This window comes from Protopterus annectens, chromosome 2.part0, assembly GCF_019279795.1.
Source record: "Protopterus annectens isolate FY-2018-M chromosome 2.part0, PAN1.0, whole genome shotgun sequence".
Taxonomy (NCBI): domain Eukaryota; kingdom Metazoa; phylum Chordata; order Ceratodontiformes; family Protopteridae; genus Protopterus; species Protopterus annectens.
The window spans coordinates 1377446759-1377462681 of record NC_056728.1 but is presented as its reverse complement, the minus strand read 5'-3'; the positions used below and the strand labels follow the sequence as shown (position 1 = coordinate 1377462681).

Sequence of the window (15923 nt, the reverse complement as noted above, 5' to 3'; positions counted from 1 at the left end):
AGCATTCGTTTACCAGGGAAAAATCCAACCAGGCAGAAATTTCAGAGGAGGCCCGGGGAGAAGAGCTTCACACAGAATGCAAACATAACATGAAACCATGATGACCAACATTAAATGCACAGTTACAATGGTTATAAATGTACAAAAATTGTATATAATCAACACAATGAATATTTACAAATAACAATAAGCCTAACAAAATGATTATATAAGAATTATAACGATGAACTGAAAAGTCAAAAACAGTTCAGATAGAGATTAAAAAAATGAAAGTCAGACTTAGTAGGTTGCATTACATTTTGCTAGGGAGGCTTGTGAGTGATCAGTACAAGATAGCAGAGAGGAGGTAGAACATTTAGTAATTATATATTTAATGAAAACGTGGTAGTGGCATTGATAGTATTATATTTCTGTTAGTTTCTGCTAGTGTTAGAGATGAACTGGGGAAAAGAGTGTCAAAAAGATAAAGAAATAATGTGTGGAAAGAAGGGAAAGATGAGAGATAGTATAAGGAAAATTGTTTTTAGGATAAGCAAGAGTGTTAAGATACAGATAGTGAATGGTGAGAGACAAAGGTTGTTAAATTAGTGAGTACAAATAAACTTGGGTAGAGATATTGAAGATGGGACAAAGATATGTACCATATTTACACACAGTTTAGAAGAATAATACAAGTTGAAAATATTCATGCCAGTTTAACAGGTGGTCAGTCAGAAAATGAAAGTTACATACTTACCATAATATTAGATCCATGTTGTCTGATTTCCTTCCGCTTCAAATATATGGGTTGTCCGGTCTGACCTCAGTACCTACTTCAAAGCCTATCAGATCCAGAGCTCTGACTCCTCCCATACCCATAATTCCATACTTCCCTAGGCTGCATCTCAGATGCTCAGATCAAGTCTGCCACCCCCCAGCAATCTAGATTATAACATTAAAAGCTACCTAGGAAAAAACCCTTCCCAAAAACAAGTCATAAACTTGGTGATTTTAAATTGTTGAGGAAAGCCATTACAGTCTCATGTGACTATGCAAAGACAGGGAGTAACATCCACTCAATCATCTCAAAGCCACAGGTGACAAAAGGGGGGTGGAGCTTGAAGTGGACATAAATCAGACAACATGGAACTAACATTATGATAAGTATGTAACGTTTCTATTCAATGTGTGGATTTTCATCCATTAAAACATATGGGAGAGAATCCCAAGTTGTCAAACTGTGTGGTATCAAGGAAGGACATGCCTGAGGAGGGTGGAACCAGATGATGATTGTGTTCTAGACAGAGTGTCCAGCTTGTACAGTAAGATACAAAGGTAAGTACTGTTACCCATGTGGCCATGGCACAGATGTCATCAATGGATAATTCTCTGTTAAAGGCTGTACAGGTGGAAACCACTGGCTGAATGTGCTTTTGGTTTATCTGATAAGGGTAAATTATTCTTATTACATACAAAGGAAACACAATCTGTGAGCCATCTGGATAAGATTACTTTGGAGACTGCCTTTCCCAACTTTCTTTTCTTTCTCTTCTTTCCCTTTCTGAAATCTTTGCCCTCCTGGGAATATAGAATCAGAGTTGTTTATGAACATCTAACATATGTAGTAAGTATTCTCCTTTGTTTGAGTACCTTGGAAAGAAGACAGGCAGCTGTATTAACTGATTTAAATTAGTTTCGTATGCCACCTCAGGAATAAAGGACACATTAGTTCTTAGGGAAACTCTATCTCTGTGGAACACTAGGTAAAGGGGCTTAAAGGAGAGGGCTTGTAGTTCTGAGATTCATCTGGCTGTTATGGCAACCAAGAAAACTGGTTTCCACATAAGAAATTTTAAGTCTGCAGTGAAAGCAGGTTCAAAGGGAGCCTGGGTTAGCGCTTGTAACGTAATAGTGATGTCTCATGAAGTGCTGTCTCTCTAATGGGAAAACTCAGCAGAAAGGTACCTTTCTGGAAGGATTTTGAGATTTTTAGAGATGCTACTGACATGTCATTATGTCCAATGTAAAACTGGAAATTGCAACTTAATGGTGGCAAAGCTGGAATCTTTTTTCAAAGAGGTCAGACAAAAATTCAGGTATAGAAGGAAATGGTGCTGAAGAGGGATCCAGACCTTTGAACCAGGCCCAAATCGAAAATCTCTTAATTTGCTGTGGTAAATTTTCCTAGTTGACAGTTTCGGTGAAGCAGAAAGAATACTGACTACTGTCTGGGAAAGGCTGACATTTCTGACTATGGTCAAAACCGGAGGAACCATGTGGTTAATTTTACGGACTTCTGATCTGGAGAAGGCAGAATGGATGGGTGAGTTAGTAGATCTGGATAATAATCCAACATCCATGGTGGATAGTTCTGGTTTATGTACTAGAGACCCAAGGTAGGGGAATCATGTCTGTTGGGGCCAGAGGGGAACAATGAGGATTTCCCTGGCCTTGTACTACCTTGCTTTCTGTATGAATTTGTTCATTAGGGTAGAAGGTAAAAGCATACAGAAGACTAGGGGACCAAAGCATGCCTCAAGTGACTGTCACTGTGGAGGGATCAGGGCAAAGTACTTACTGCATTTGCTGTTTAGATAACAGGCAAACAGGGTGCAGCAAGGTTGGCCCCAGAGACTGAAAATTGTTGGAGTCACTGTAGGGCCAAGGGACAACTCGTGAGGCATCAGCATTGTCCTGCTCAATTTGTCCATGAGTATAAAGGAGGACCCCCAGATGTGCACTGCTATCAGAAAGCATTGTAAAGATATTGCTGAATGACAAACCCTCATGGATTCTCAACAAACAGGATAAAATCGGGTTACTCCCTGTTGATGTCACACACAGTAGTCATGTTGTCCATCTGTATGGAGATCACACCCTTGGCAAAGAGGTCATAAAACGCCTGCAATGCTAGGAGGAACCCCCAGAGCTCCAAGACACTGATGTGAAGGTTGGCCTTTGCTGTTGACCATGTACTTTGGACTATCTTCCCTTCGAAATACCAACCCCACCCTACTCAAGAAGGAATGCTTATGTGATCACTGTTGCGATAGGTGAATCTGTCTGGAAAGGGTGGCCCTCAGTCACATATGGGGATGTTATCCACCAAACTGTGTGTTTTTTGCAGATCTGCATAATCCAAATTTTTAAATGCAGAGGGTGTGTGGATTGAGACCAATTTACTGCTGAGGTCCACTGCAGCACTCTCATGAAATATCTGGTTAATGGAATTATTAAAATTGTGGACTCCACGAGACCCAAAAGTTAAGGATTAATCTTGCTGGTGGAGCTGGGTAATGTAGAACTTGAAAAGCTGTTAGACAAAATGACTGGACCCTGGACTGGGAAAGGCTGACTTTTTTGAAGTTTGGAGTTTAGGTGTCATCATATGTATTCTATATTCTGAGTTAGACTCAGTTGACATTATGGCAGGTTTATGGAGATTCCGAAATTCAGAAGCAGATGGAAGACTTGATCCAGGTGTGTGATGAGGAGATGCTCAGGGGAGGCAGTAAGGAACCAAACGTCAAGATACAGGAAGGCATTGGAGTCAAAAGAGAGTGGGAGATGGTGAAGATGCAAACAGCTTCAGCTCAGACAAAGGTGCTATGATTCCAATTAGTTCTATTAATAACATGCTGTTCTGCACTGAACAGAAGAGGCTCCGCTTTGTGATTTTTGACTGGCTCGTATACTGGCATACGAACCAATCAAAATTGCTGGTTGCTTGGGAGTGCCAGCTGCTTGAGTCCCAGTTAACTGTGACTCTACTGTACTTGGTTCCCTATTAAGTAAGTGAACACTTAATACAGTGAACGCTGCTTAATCAACAGCTACATGTCGAAACAGCAAAATCCTGAAGACACGGAAAGTACAGCTGTGTACAGTTACCATAAATGTAGATGTTCGAGTGTAGTCACTGTTGCAGTCATTACATTTGGGTTATCTGCCTGCAGGTAGCCCTCAGCCGGCCTGAATATCAAAGTCTTGGATTCCTGCGTTGGATGCTGTCTCTTCTTCCATGACATCAGGTCGTCGGGGGTATAAAACATGCAGCCGACGCCATTATATCAGTCTTTCTTGCTGCGTGGTGCCCGAAGCAGAAGCAGTTCCTAAGTGCCGGTCAGCCGACTCCTGAAATTTTCGTTTTCGAGTTTCAGAACTGAAGTCTTCAAAAAAGCTAAGTACCCCATTGGGGATTCCTTTTCTTGCTCTTAACCAATGTCAGTAAAAGTTAACAGTTGTATTACCTGTGGAAAGCAAATACCTCATAAAGATTTTCATTCGTACTGCATTCCGTACTTAGGCCCAGACCACGACGTCCCTTGCTGTCGATTTTGTGCCTTGTTCAACCCCCGAACTATTCATCGTCGGTATATATTTGCAGCAAATTATTTTGGTACTCTGCATAATTATCCAGAAATGGCTTCGGTAAGCAATCCAACTACCGATATTCCAAAAAAACTTAAGGATAAAGACAGACAGACCGCATAGGTCCAAAACTGCTGACGACGCTTCCATTAAGCTAGTAGCCAGTTCACCGGTACTCAGTGAGGAGTTTTCGCAGCCCCTGACACCCGCTACTTCAGATTCGCAGGGCTCTACTGAGACCCATTCGGAGTCCGGTATGCCGCGAGATGCTTCTTCGACTATGGAACCTGCGGATGTCTTTACCTTGGATGGGTCCGGAGCCACTGTGCAGGCACCGGCTTCTGAGGGTGTATTCAGGCCTACAGATTTGCATTTTAAACCAATGCCATCTTCATCAAGGCCTAAAACTCGACCCACGCCTAGAAAACAGATGTCCAAACCGCATGGTCAGGCCAATATGCCTGAAAAACAAATGCTTAGAATGGCTGAAGACCTTATTACTTTAATTAGGGGAAGCCAGCCTTCCCCCTCTAAGAGACCTAGAACTGATTTTCCTTCTGATTCTTCTGATCAGGATTCTGAAATTTCTGTTTCTTCTGATAACCAGGATTTGCCCTTATCTGCCTATGAGGATTCTGATTGCAAGGATTCCATTCCCTCTGCTTCCCCTCCAGAAGATTTTTCTTTTGGTGAAACCTTGCACACTCTTAGGGAGCATTTCCGTTGGGAAAGCCAGGATTACTCTGACTAAAAAAAGAGGCTTAGGGAATTCTTACTTCTCCCTCTACACAGGCCTTTAGCTATCCCTCCTGTTCTGGACATTGTAGATGATGCCTTCTTGGAATCTAGCCTGGCCCCAGACACCTTACCTCCAGCTCCCAGAAAACCTGACAGGTATTACAGAGTACCTGACTCTCACAAGTCCCTCTTCAGTAATCCTACTGTGGATCCAGAGACCATTTCCCAAGGACCAAAGGGCATTAAGGCTACTACTGCCAAAAACCCTACCCCCTCTGATAGAGATTCCAGGGCCTTGGACAGATGGGGTTAGAAGTTATACACCTCTGCTACTTTGGCCATTAGGGCCTTAAATTGCTAGTTTCATATGTTTAAGTATCAGCTGCATGTCATGGGACTACTTAAACAGAAAATCCTGTTCATTCCTGACTGTGCTGAACATAAAGAATTACAGGATTTAATGCATTCTGCTGAACAAGTTGATAAGCATACTTTGCAATGTGGTTTTGACTCTTTAGAAGCATCTTGCAGGGCTGCTGTCATTGGGTCTGTACTTAGAAGGCATGCTTGGCTTAAGGAGCAAAACTTGCCAGATCATGTTAAAGCTAAATTATTGGATACTCCCTTAAACCAAGACCACCTGTTTGGCAACAAAGCAGAAGAAGTCCTTAAAAAGATGGAGGAAAAAGCTAAATCTATGCAAACTGTTAAAGGTTTCCAGCAAGTACAGCCTCCCAGATTTAGTAGGCATTGGCCTTCTAAGAATTGGTCCTTTCCAGTCTCTATCTGGCCTTCTCAGCCCAAACCCAGGAACAACAGACCACCTAGGTTATAGTTTCAGGCTACACATAGGCCTAAGCAGTGGGAGGCTCCCACTTCCAAAGATGGAAGTAGTAAGACACCCCCCTATGGAAAAATGTCACAATGACTTAACCTTAACCCTTCCAAGCCCTGCTCAATTGCCTGCTCCCTTAGGAGGAAAGCTCACCCTGCATGCAGAAAACTGGGGAACTCATTACCCAGGACAAATGGGTTTTAATTCTAGTTTTCCAAGGATATAGATTCCACTTCCACACCTTACCAACCCCAAACGGTTGGCCAGACCTACCCCCAAATCAGTGGGCAGAGGCTCAACAGCAAGTTCTCTCTCTCCTAAGTATCAGGGCTATTCAGCCTGTCCCAGCAGAAGAAAGGGGACAAGGTTTTTACTCAAGACTTTTCCTGGTACCCAGAAAAGACCGCTGCTGGCGTCCTATCCTGGACCTCTCTATTCTAAACACCTTTTTGGCAATCCCAAAATTCAAAATGCTAACACTTCAATAGCTGCTTCCTATGCTAGGCAAAGATGCCTGGTTGGCAACCTTAGACTTAAAGGAAGCTTATCTGCACATCCCCATAAGGGAGTCTTGCAGGATCTATCTGTGTTTCAGGGCAGGGTCTTTGCACCATCATTTCTCTGCACTTCCCTTTGGCTTATCTACTGTGCCCAGGGTATTCATAAAGTGTCTGCATTTTGCAGGCAGAGAAATATTCAAATATACCCATACCTGGATGATTGTCCGATTCAGGCAGAAAGCCAGGATATGCTATGCTGGCATTTGTAAAGAAACTTCTAACCTCGCTGGGGTAACAGATTGTATTCCTGGGAGCAAGCTTGAACACAACTTCTCAGATGGCTTACCTCATTACAGAGAAACAAGTTTATTTGACAGTCTACTTCAGACTACTGGCCACAAAGACCCAGCTATCTGCAAGGAAAATTTTGCAAGCCGTGGGGTTCTTGGCCTCTTGCATTCTACTAATTCCATATGCAAAACTGCATATGAGGAAACTGCTGTGGTATTTATGTATTTATTTATTTAACATTTATTAACCAGGAAAGTCTGACTTGGAACAAAGCCAATTTTTAGTGGAGGCCCAGGGAGAAAGGCTCCAGATGCATGTCTTTGTAATGTGGGAGGAAACCGGAGTTCCCGGAGGAAACCCACACGAACGCAGGGAGGACATGCAGACTCCGCACAGAAGGCACCCCAGCCGGGAATCAAACCAGAGAACCTCTTGCTGTGAGGTGACAATGCTACCGCTGCACCACTGCGCCGGTATCTAAAAAGCCTATGGTGTCAGCATTCTCAGGACCTGGAATCAATGATTCCTATCATTCCTTGTATAAAGAGTTCCTTTGGTGGGCAGAGGCCTGACACCTCAACAAGGGGGGTCCCTTTCAGTCTACCCCCTGCTGCCCAAACCCTGACTACAGACGCATCAGACTATGTATGGGGGGGGGGGGGGCTCACTTGGCAGGGCAGTGCATTCAGGGCAAATGGAACTCGAGTCAGATGCACCTGCATATCAACCAGAAAGAAATGTTAGCTGTACAGAATTCCCTGACAGCCTTCAAGGACCACATCCTTCCAGGACAATTATTGGTAAAGACAGACAACACAACAGTTATGTGGTACATAAACAAGCAGGGGGGAACCCACTCGTACTCTCTCTACAGACTAGCTATGGCTCTGTGGAACACAGCCTTGAGCTACCAAGTGCACCTACAAGCTCAACTCCTGCCAGGCAAGCTAAATTCACTGGCAGACTACCTAAGTAGAAATCTTATGGACCCACACGAATGGAAACTGGAACCAAAAATATTCAACCTCTTGAGGAACAAATGGGGGACTCCAGAGATAGACCTGTTTGCCCCCCCCCCCCCAAACTGCCAATTGGACAAAGTCTGCACAAGGACTCCCCACAGTCAAGCTTGGAAAGTGGATGCCCTGTTCTTTACCTGGGAAAGCCTCTCAGTTTATGCCTTTCCTCCTCTGCCTCTCCTCTCAAAGGCTCAGCTGAAGATCAAACAGGACAAGCCAAGGAGAATCCTCAGACACCTTCCCTGCTGTCCCAGCAGGAGGGCCAGATTCTGCACCCTCAAACCCTGAACCTTGCAGCCTGGCTAATTCCTTGAGCTCCCCAATAGCATCCCTCAGTAACCAGGTGTTAGAGGTCATTCTGGAAGCAAGGAGACCTAGTACTAGGAAATCCTATGCTGAAAAGTGGAAAAGATACTGTTCCTGGAGCCAGACCGAGGGTATGGGCACCATGGTGCCCAGTTTACCTCATATTCTTCAGTACTTAACAGAAATGCTCCACAAGGGCCTATCCTTCTCGTCAGTTAAAATTAATGCCTCTGCAATTTCAGCACATTACAAGACTGAACCACCCCTCTACTCTCACCTATTAAAGCAATTCCTCAGAGGGGCTAAAAATTTAAGACCTCCCAGGCAAGCCCCTACTGCAGCCTGGGACCTTAACTTTGTATTGGAAAAGCTCACTCTCCCTCCATCTGAACCAGCTGCAACTGCAGAGTTGAAATTCCTTTCTTGGAAAACAGCCTTCCTTCTAGCCATCACTTCAGCAAGAAGAGTGTCTGAATTACAGGCCCTCATGGCAGTGGAGCCCTTCATTATCTTCCATGCAGACAGGGTTTCCCTCAGGACCAATCCATCCTTTATGCCCAAGGTGGTGTCAGGTGTGGCCGTAAATCAGTCCATTCACTTGCCTACCTTTTCCGTAATCCACAAAACAAAGGAAAATGAATTCTGCACCCTTTAGATGTGCACAGATAACTTAGATTTTATCTGGACAGGACCAAGCCTCTCAGAAAATCTGAACAGCTGCTAGTTGGCTTTGCTGCAGGGGCAGAAGGGAAGACCATTTCAGAGCAAACCATTTCTAAATGGATAGCCTACTGCATTCATTTCTGCTATAAGCACCATGGAGAACATGCCCCACAGGGGATAAGATCGTATTCCACCAGGGCTGCATCTACCTCTACAGGCTTTCTCAGAGGGGTCCCTGCCAAGGACATCCTAGAAGCTGCTACCTGGAGCTCTGTCCATACCTTCACCAAGCAATACCACATGCCTATTTTTTCTAAATCCAGAGCTGGTTTTGCCACTGCAGTATTGCAGGGCTTAATAGCTGGTCCTAATGCTCTCTAACCTCCTCCTCCCTTCCTTAGCTTTGGGAATCTACCCAAATGTAATGACTGCAACAGTGAAACACGAAGAACATAATACAGTTGTGTACACTTACCATAAATGTAGATGTTCGAGTGTATTCACTGTTGCAGTCCTGGTTACCCTCCCTCCAGCCCCCTGACGTCTCTTGGCTCTACCTTTGCTTCTTGTTTTAAGCTTTCTGGTGTATTTGCTTTTTGATGGCGGTGTAACATATCATATAATTGCTTCCTATTGTGGGGGCACCTGACATCTGGGGCAAGAAAAACTGATGTAATGGCATCGGCTGCATGCTTTATACCCCTGACCAACCTGACATCATGTAAGAAGAGACAGCATCCTACGCAGGAATCCAAGACTGTGATATTCAGGCCGGCTGATGGCTACCTGCAGGCAGATAACCCAAATGTAGTGAAACACAAAGAACATCAGTGATTTTTTTCCCAGGGAAAAAAAAAATCACTGGGCCGTTTTCGGGATTTTGCCGTTTCCTCCACTGTGGTGCGATCTCGGAGTTGGTATATTTAAGTAGGGGTGGGGTGCGAAGCCCCCAGACTTTTTTTTTTTTTTTGGGTGGACCAGTGATTTTTTTCCCTGGGGAAAAAAAAAATCACTGTTCCATTTGTTCGGAATTTTGTTTTTTTGGGTCGATTATACAGTGTTTGCTATTTTAAGCGTTCGTTGTTATAATATAAACCCACTGTACTCTGTAGGGAATTTACAAAATCTGACAAGTTATTACACTCCCAAAGCCATGTTCCCAGTTGCCTCTTTCTTCCCCATCACATCTTCAACATTTGCTACCTACCCAAGTAAAAATTCTTTCAAGTCTGCTTGGGGTAACAAAAATTCCTATTAAACACTTCCAGGCAAAAATCCTAAACATTCTGGACTTTGTTGCATACTTAGGAGCCATACATACATCTCCCATAGTTCCCATGTAAATTGCTTTTACATTCTCTCTTACCAATCTTTTATAACCTCCTCTGAGTGATTCTTAAAGTTGTCATGCAATATTTTATCTGCCCTACTAAGTACCCTCTTTTTACAGCAGCTTCTGTTCTAAATGTGACTAAAAAAAAATTATCAGAGCAGGTCTTTCAAGGAGGGCTCCCTTTCTCTTTACCTTCCCTACTATAGATTGATATTAGAGTTCAGGCAATCTCAAACCTGCACTCCAAACTACTTCTTGGCCTCATCTCACTCTATTCCCATCGTGAAGGTGGCTTTCCTCCCCGGAGAGGAGCTCTCACCATGGCCCATAGTCATGGGAGAAGACCGTTGTACCTTCCTTTGCCCCACCCTCACAGTGGGTTGAAGGGTCCTCTAGTGGGACTGTTAACTGCTCCAGAGTGTCCTCAGTACAGCCTGACTGTGTTCCCTTACCCGACTGGTAAGTTCACTACTGGTGCCCAAGGTCCACGGTAATGTCAGTGACCTACCTGTTCCGTCTTGCAACAAGGACCAAATGATAATTTAAAAAAAGGTGTTTAAAAAATAGCTTAAAGTTCATTGAAATTTATTCCACTTCAATATAATGCACTGCATTACTTTATTTGCAATCCACCCTGACGTATGAGGCATGGAAACAAGAAACATTTACATTCAAACCAAAGAAAAACAAGTAGGGACTCTAAGTAGATATACTGTCCACTAGGGAAGTTTCAACCTTTCTTTTGGAGGGTGCACAGTAGAAAGAGCTCTGTTGGCACATCCATTGTCTGAGAAATTTTGCAACTGTTGTTTGAACTTAAAGTCAGAGGCAGATAGAAATTTAAGTACATTTTTAGCTACTGGTGGTGACAGAACCAGATGGGTTGCAAGTTAAGAGGTCTTCTGCATGTAGCAGAAGACTGAAAGCACTACATCCCTTCAGACAAGAAACAAGTTGATCTTCAGGGACTCCTGTTCCCCAAAAACAGTGATCAGACTGGCATCATGAATGTCTAGTTCCACAAAAGAAGTGGAACATCGCTCAGAATATGCCAAAATATTCACCTCCTCCAGGATGCGAATGGCAAAACATAGATCACTGAAGTTCACTGCTAGATTCACATTAGTAGAAGGTACAGCTGAATGCCTCCCTGGCTTGTTCAGGTAAGACATGACAAACTAATTGCTGTACAAAACTTGGGGAGGACTAGGATTCAGCCTGCCCACCAAGGTTATTAATGCCAAGAGTACTAGTTGAGCTCCAAATGGTTACTGAGGAGCACACTTGCTAGGTTTGCTATCAAGCTAGTGGGAACTGTCCACCACTCTGGGGACGTCAACACCATAACCATATAGGCCCTTTCCAGGACCAGGAATGACTGACATTACAAAGTGTTTAAATTCAAGCCTATGAGAAAAGAATCAGAAAAAAAATCTCAGTTTATAGAGACTTAAAGAATACAGCCAGGAGCACAGCCATGCCATGGAAACTATGTGAAACCCTCTGCATGCTGCCACCAGAAGATACCTGTACAGATAAGGAAAGAGGATAAGTTACTTCTCCTGCAAAGCCTTCCCAACATGGTTAGTGCAAAAAACAAAGCAAATGGCAGTACTCTGCAATGACATGCAGGCCATCCTAAGTAAAATGAAGGAATTTCTTTTTACAATTCTTTTGAGTATCTAATAACATGATGGGAATAGGCCCCATTCTTAAGTCAGGATATGATTACAGTTCATTCTTTGATGTTAGCCAAAAGTGCTCTTCTCAGCACCCTCAGTGTGCCCAATCTTGCCTCCTTCTCTAATTCATACTGCATATATAAGTATGACTAAATTATTTTTTTATTGAACCCATTGCTCCTATTACTATTTAAACTGTCTGGGTACCTTTCTTCCACATTGCACTTCTTTCTGTCGTCATATACTGACTCTGTCTCTCTCTGAACATAAGACACTCTAATTAATGGGTGTAGCACTCATTTCAATGATCAATGATACATTCTGTCTTTTTTCACGGACTACTATATCAAGTTTTCTTGCATCTATTTTTGAATTGGTGGTAATGGATAATAAACACTTTGTAATGCTCTATACTGCTCTGTGGTTCATACTGCATTTCCAGTGCTTCGCAACAGTCTTACCACATTACTGCACCTATCAAGTACATAAACCCTCTGTCATGAGCGTATCACACCCAGCAACAAGATGTGTGACTGCCCCCCCCCCATTTTTTTTTTTTTAAAGAACCTGCGTTTGTCTGCTTCTCCCACCTTTTCAATGGGTTTTATAAATCATCATGTATGTATTCCAGTATCCTGGGCTGCCATTATTAACCTTTCGTCTTTTGGTTTCAATTCACCTTTCCTTAACCATTCTTGCTTCAAATTATGGTCAAAATGATGTTCCAGATGATCTCTATATTTGCCACTTTATTTATGGATTTTCCAATATTCTTTCCTTCTCATATGATCCCTCTCCTTATATTCCATCTTTTGCTTTTGGCGCACTCAGTTGCTATCGGATTTTTGAATATTTCTGGTTTGATTTCTATTTCCACTTGACACCAAAATGCTTCTATTAAACTAACCATGCCATCTTATACTTCTCATGTTTTAAAGCTTTCACTATGTTTGGATAAGATGAGGTTAGCATATATGTATGCAGTCCCAAGACTTCAGAGCTATACATGTAATTAACTTCAAGAAGGACCTTACCTCCTTCAGAAGTAGGAATATACAATTTTGGTATGCACTGATTTTTTATATATCATTTGATAAGCATGAGCCATTTCTCTTGTTTTCGTGTCCAATCAATCCAAAACTTTTGAGGCCAATCATCACACCATTTTATGAACAGGAAGGGTAAATTTATACCTAGGACTTCATTCCTAAATGTCTAGGTAGTTTTCACTGTCAGTTTTAGTCTTCTGAAGTATTCCTTACTGACCTCTGTTCACACTTGTTCAGGTTTTATTGTTATTGTTATCAAGTCCAAATGTCATTCATATATTATCTGAGAAGGTTTTAACCATTTGTAGTAGTACTTTCAAGTCATCATCGGATGAATTATACAGTTTTAAGCCATTCATAAAAAACACATGAGAATTCTTTAAAAAAAGTTGTTTTCTTGGAGCCAAATGCATAGTCTAATCTGTTAATAAAACAGGTTTAAGGACAACACAAAACAGGAGTAGTGATAAAGAATCACTCTGGAATATCCTCCTTGAATTTTTGTCCATAGGATATTAATGTGTCCTTTGTCATGGCTCAGCTGCAAAGTGGTCTGCCACTGTTTCATGGTCAATGTAATATAACTGATCAGTTTGGGGTGCATGTTACACATCTGTAAGCATTCCTTCACCTGTGAGTCCAGGATGCTTTCAAATTATTTTTTTTTTTTGTAATTAAAGTTGATGCCATACTTAAGTTCTTCCCCTTTTTACAATTCTCTATTATGGCTTTATCAACAAATGATCCTTTGTGACGTATAACTTTTTTTCAAACAAGAAACATCTTTACTAAATTATCACTTATGACATAGGCAATCATACATTTATATAAATGAAAAACTATATTGACATTTTCATCTGCAATTATAATACATTACTTATAATTTATACAGTCAATAACAACCAAACATTAAATGGCTCATTCAATTCATGCCTTCCCTTAAACCTTATTTCCTCCTCCAAAACATTATTCAGCATGTACTGTTCCCCAATTTCCATTTTTTTCTATGTAACTTGCTCTTAACCTTTTTTCTAAAGATACTGCTTCCAGTTGTTTATCTCTGTCACTATATTTACTACTTCTAGTACAGTTGGTTTAGACTGATTTCCATTTTCTAGCAATTGTTTTATTTTTCGGCAGCCACCCAAATTAAAATCAGCAAGGCCTTACTATGTCTAGGCAATTCCAATTCTGTATCACAGCTCATAAAATCATTTCCTTTACTCACCCACTATTTCTAACAGAGTAGTATGCAGGGAATTTTTAAAGTCTACCAACTCATTATACTCCCAAAAATTATACTCCCAATTAATTTCTTCCCTATCACACCTCCAACATTTGGAAACAACCTGAGGAAAAATTCTTAGGAGTTTGCTTGGAGTATAAATATATATATATACAAACACTTGCAAGCAAAGATCCCAAATCTTCTAAACTTTGTTTAATATTTGGGAGCTATACATATATCCTCCCATTGTTTCTTTGTGAATTGCTTATCCAATCTCTCTTCCCATTCCTTTCCAACTTCCTCTGATTGATTCTTAGTTATTTTAACAGAAGCTTCTGTTCTAGATTCAACTAAAAACTCTACTAATGCTGGTCTTTCTCTTACGATCCCCATATATTTTTCTCTTTGCCTATATTCTTATATCAATCCTCGATAGGAAAGGCAATCTCTAGCCTACAGTCCAAATTAATTATTGGCCTCTCCCCATTCTATTACCTTTCCCACGCTACTTGCTTACAATGTCTTGGTTCCATTAGTAGTTTTCTCCAGTAACTTCTATCCCCCTTATTGCAGTCATCCATATTAGCAGAATCTCCTTTCTCCATTTATGTGCTGGTTTAGTTCTTAGAATACTTTCTGCTACTTTATGAATATAATATTCAGTATTGTTATTATTCTCCTTAAGGATCTGCATCCAAAATCCCAGAGTATCCTTCTTTCTTGAGCTTCCCTTCTGTTTCATCTCTTTCCACTCGGACTTGCAGCTCTTTGCTTCTGCTAGGTATAGCAGCTTTAACTGTCTAGCTCTGAAATGCACTTTCAAATCATGTAATCCCAAACCACCTTGTTCTACTGGAAGGATCAACTTAACCCACTTGACTCTTGCCATCTTCCCCTCCTAGTTACAATAATTCAACTGTTTATTAACTGCTATCCACAACTTCTCCTCTGAGTGATAAAACTAGGCATGACCTGCGTATAAAACTAAAGCAACTAAAAACATTTGCACTGCTTGCATCTTACTACCCACATCCATACATAAGTTTCCAGTTTCTCAATTTTTGTATTATCTTTTGTTAAGTCTCTTCCCACATATTCTTAGTTGCTTTAACAGAATCCTTTATAATCCATACTTCCAAGCACTTCATTTTATGCTGCCCCCATAAATATGGGTATTGATGTACAAATTTGTGTGTGGGTACACAGTTTACAGTACTGCCTTTGTTTTATCTTCATTAACTGCGTATCACAAAAAGACTTGAAACTGTCTCTGAATGTTCCACAACACTGAAATGTCCTTTTCTGGTTTTATCGGTTATAGAATATCATCACCTGCAAATAAAGTCAACATTTCTTGATTATCATGCCAATTATGTCCTTGAATTTCTGCGTGCCTTATTTTTTTGACAACAATGGTTCTAAATATTATGCAAATAAAGGGGAAATGGGACACCTCTGCCTGTCTCCTTTGCTCAAACAGAACTTACTAGATAGGAACCCCACCTTAATTTTTACCTCCGATCCCTCATATATCCTCCTAATCAACATTATGATTTTATCAGGGAATGCAAATTCTTCCATTGCTCTACTCATAAAATCCCAGCCTACTCTGTTGAATGCTTTTTCTAAATCAAGACCCAACAACAACAGGGGTATTTTCTGATATGCTGCTTCCCTTGAGATCATCATTGTTTTATTAATGTTGTCAAATGCTTGCCTCTCTTCCACGAAGACACACTGATCCATACCTATCAATTTTGCTATGACCTTTGCCATTCTTTTAGCCATTACAGACACAAACACTTTATAATCATGCTTTAGAATCAAAATGTGTCTATATGAAGCAGAATCTGATGGGTCTTTACCATCTTTAAGTATTACAGCCCCCACAGCTTTCTTCCAGGATGATGGTGCTTCTCCTTTTAAAAT

At 41.4% G+C, this 15923-nt stretch overlaps 1 protein-coding gene across 1 annotated transcript in view; it reads right to left on the bottom strand.

Annotated features, from left to right (window-relative positions):
* Positions 1-15923, bottom strand: part of LARP7 (La ribonucleoprotein 7, transcriptional regulator) — a 1030416-nt gene that overhangs the window by 145212 nt on the left and 869281 nt on the right. The gene's annotated exons all lie outside the window — the stretch shown is intronic.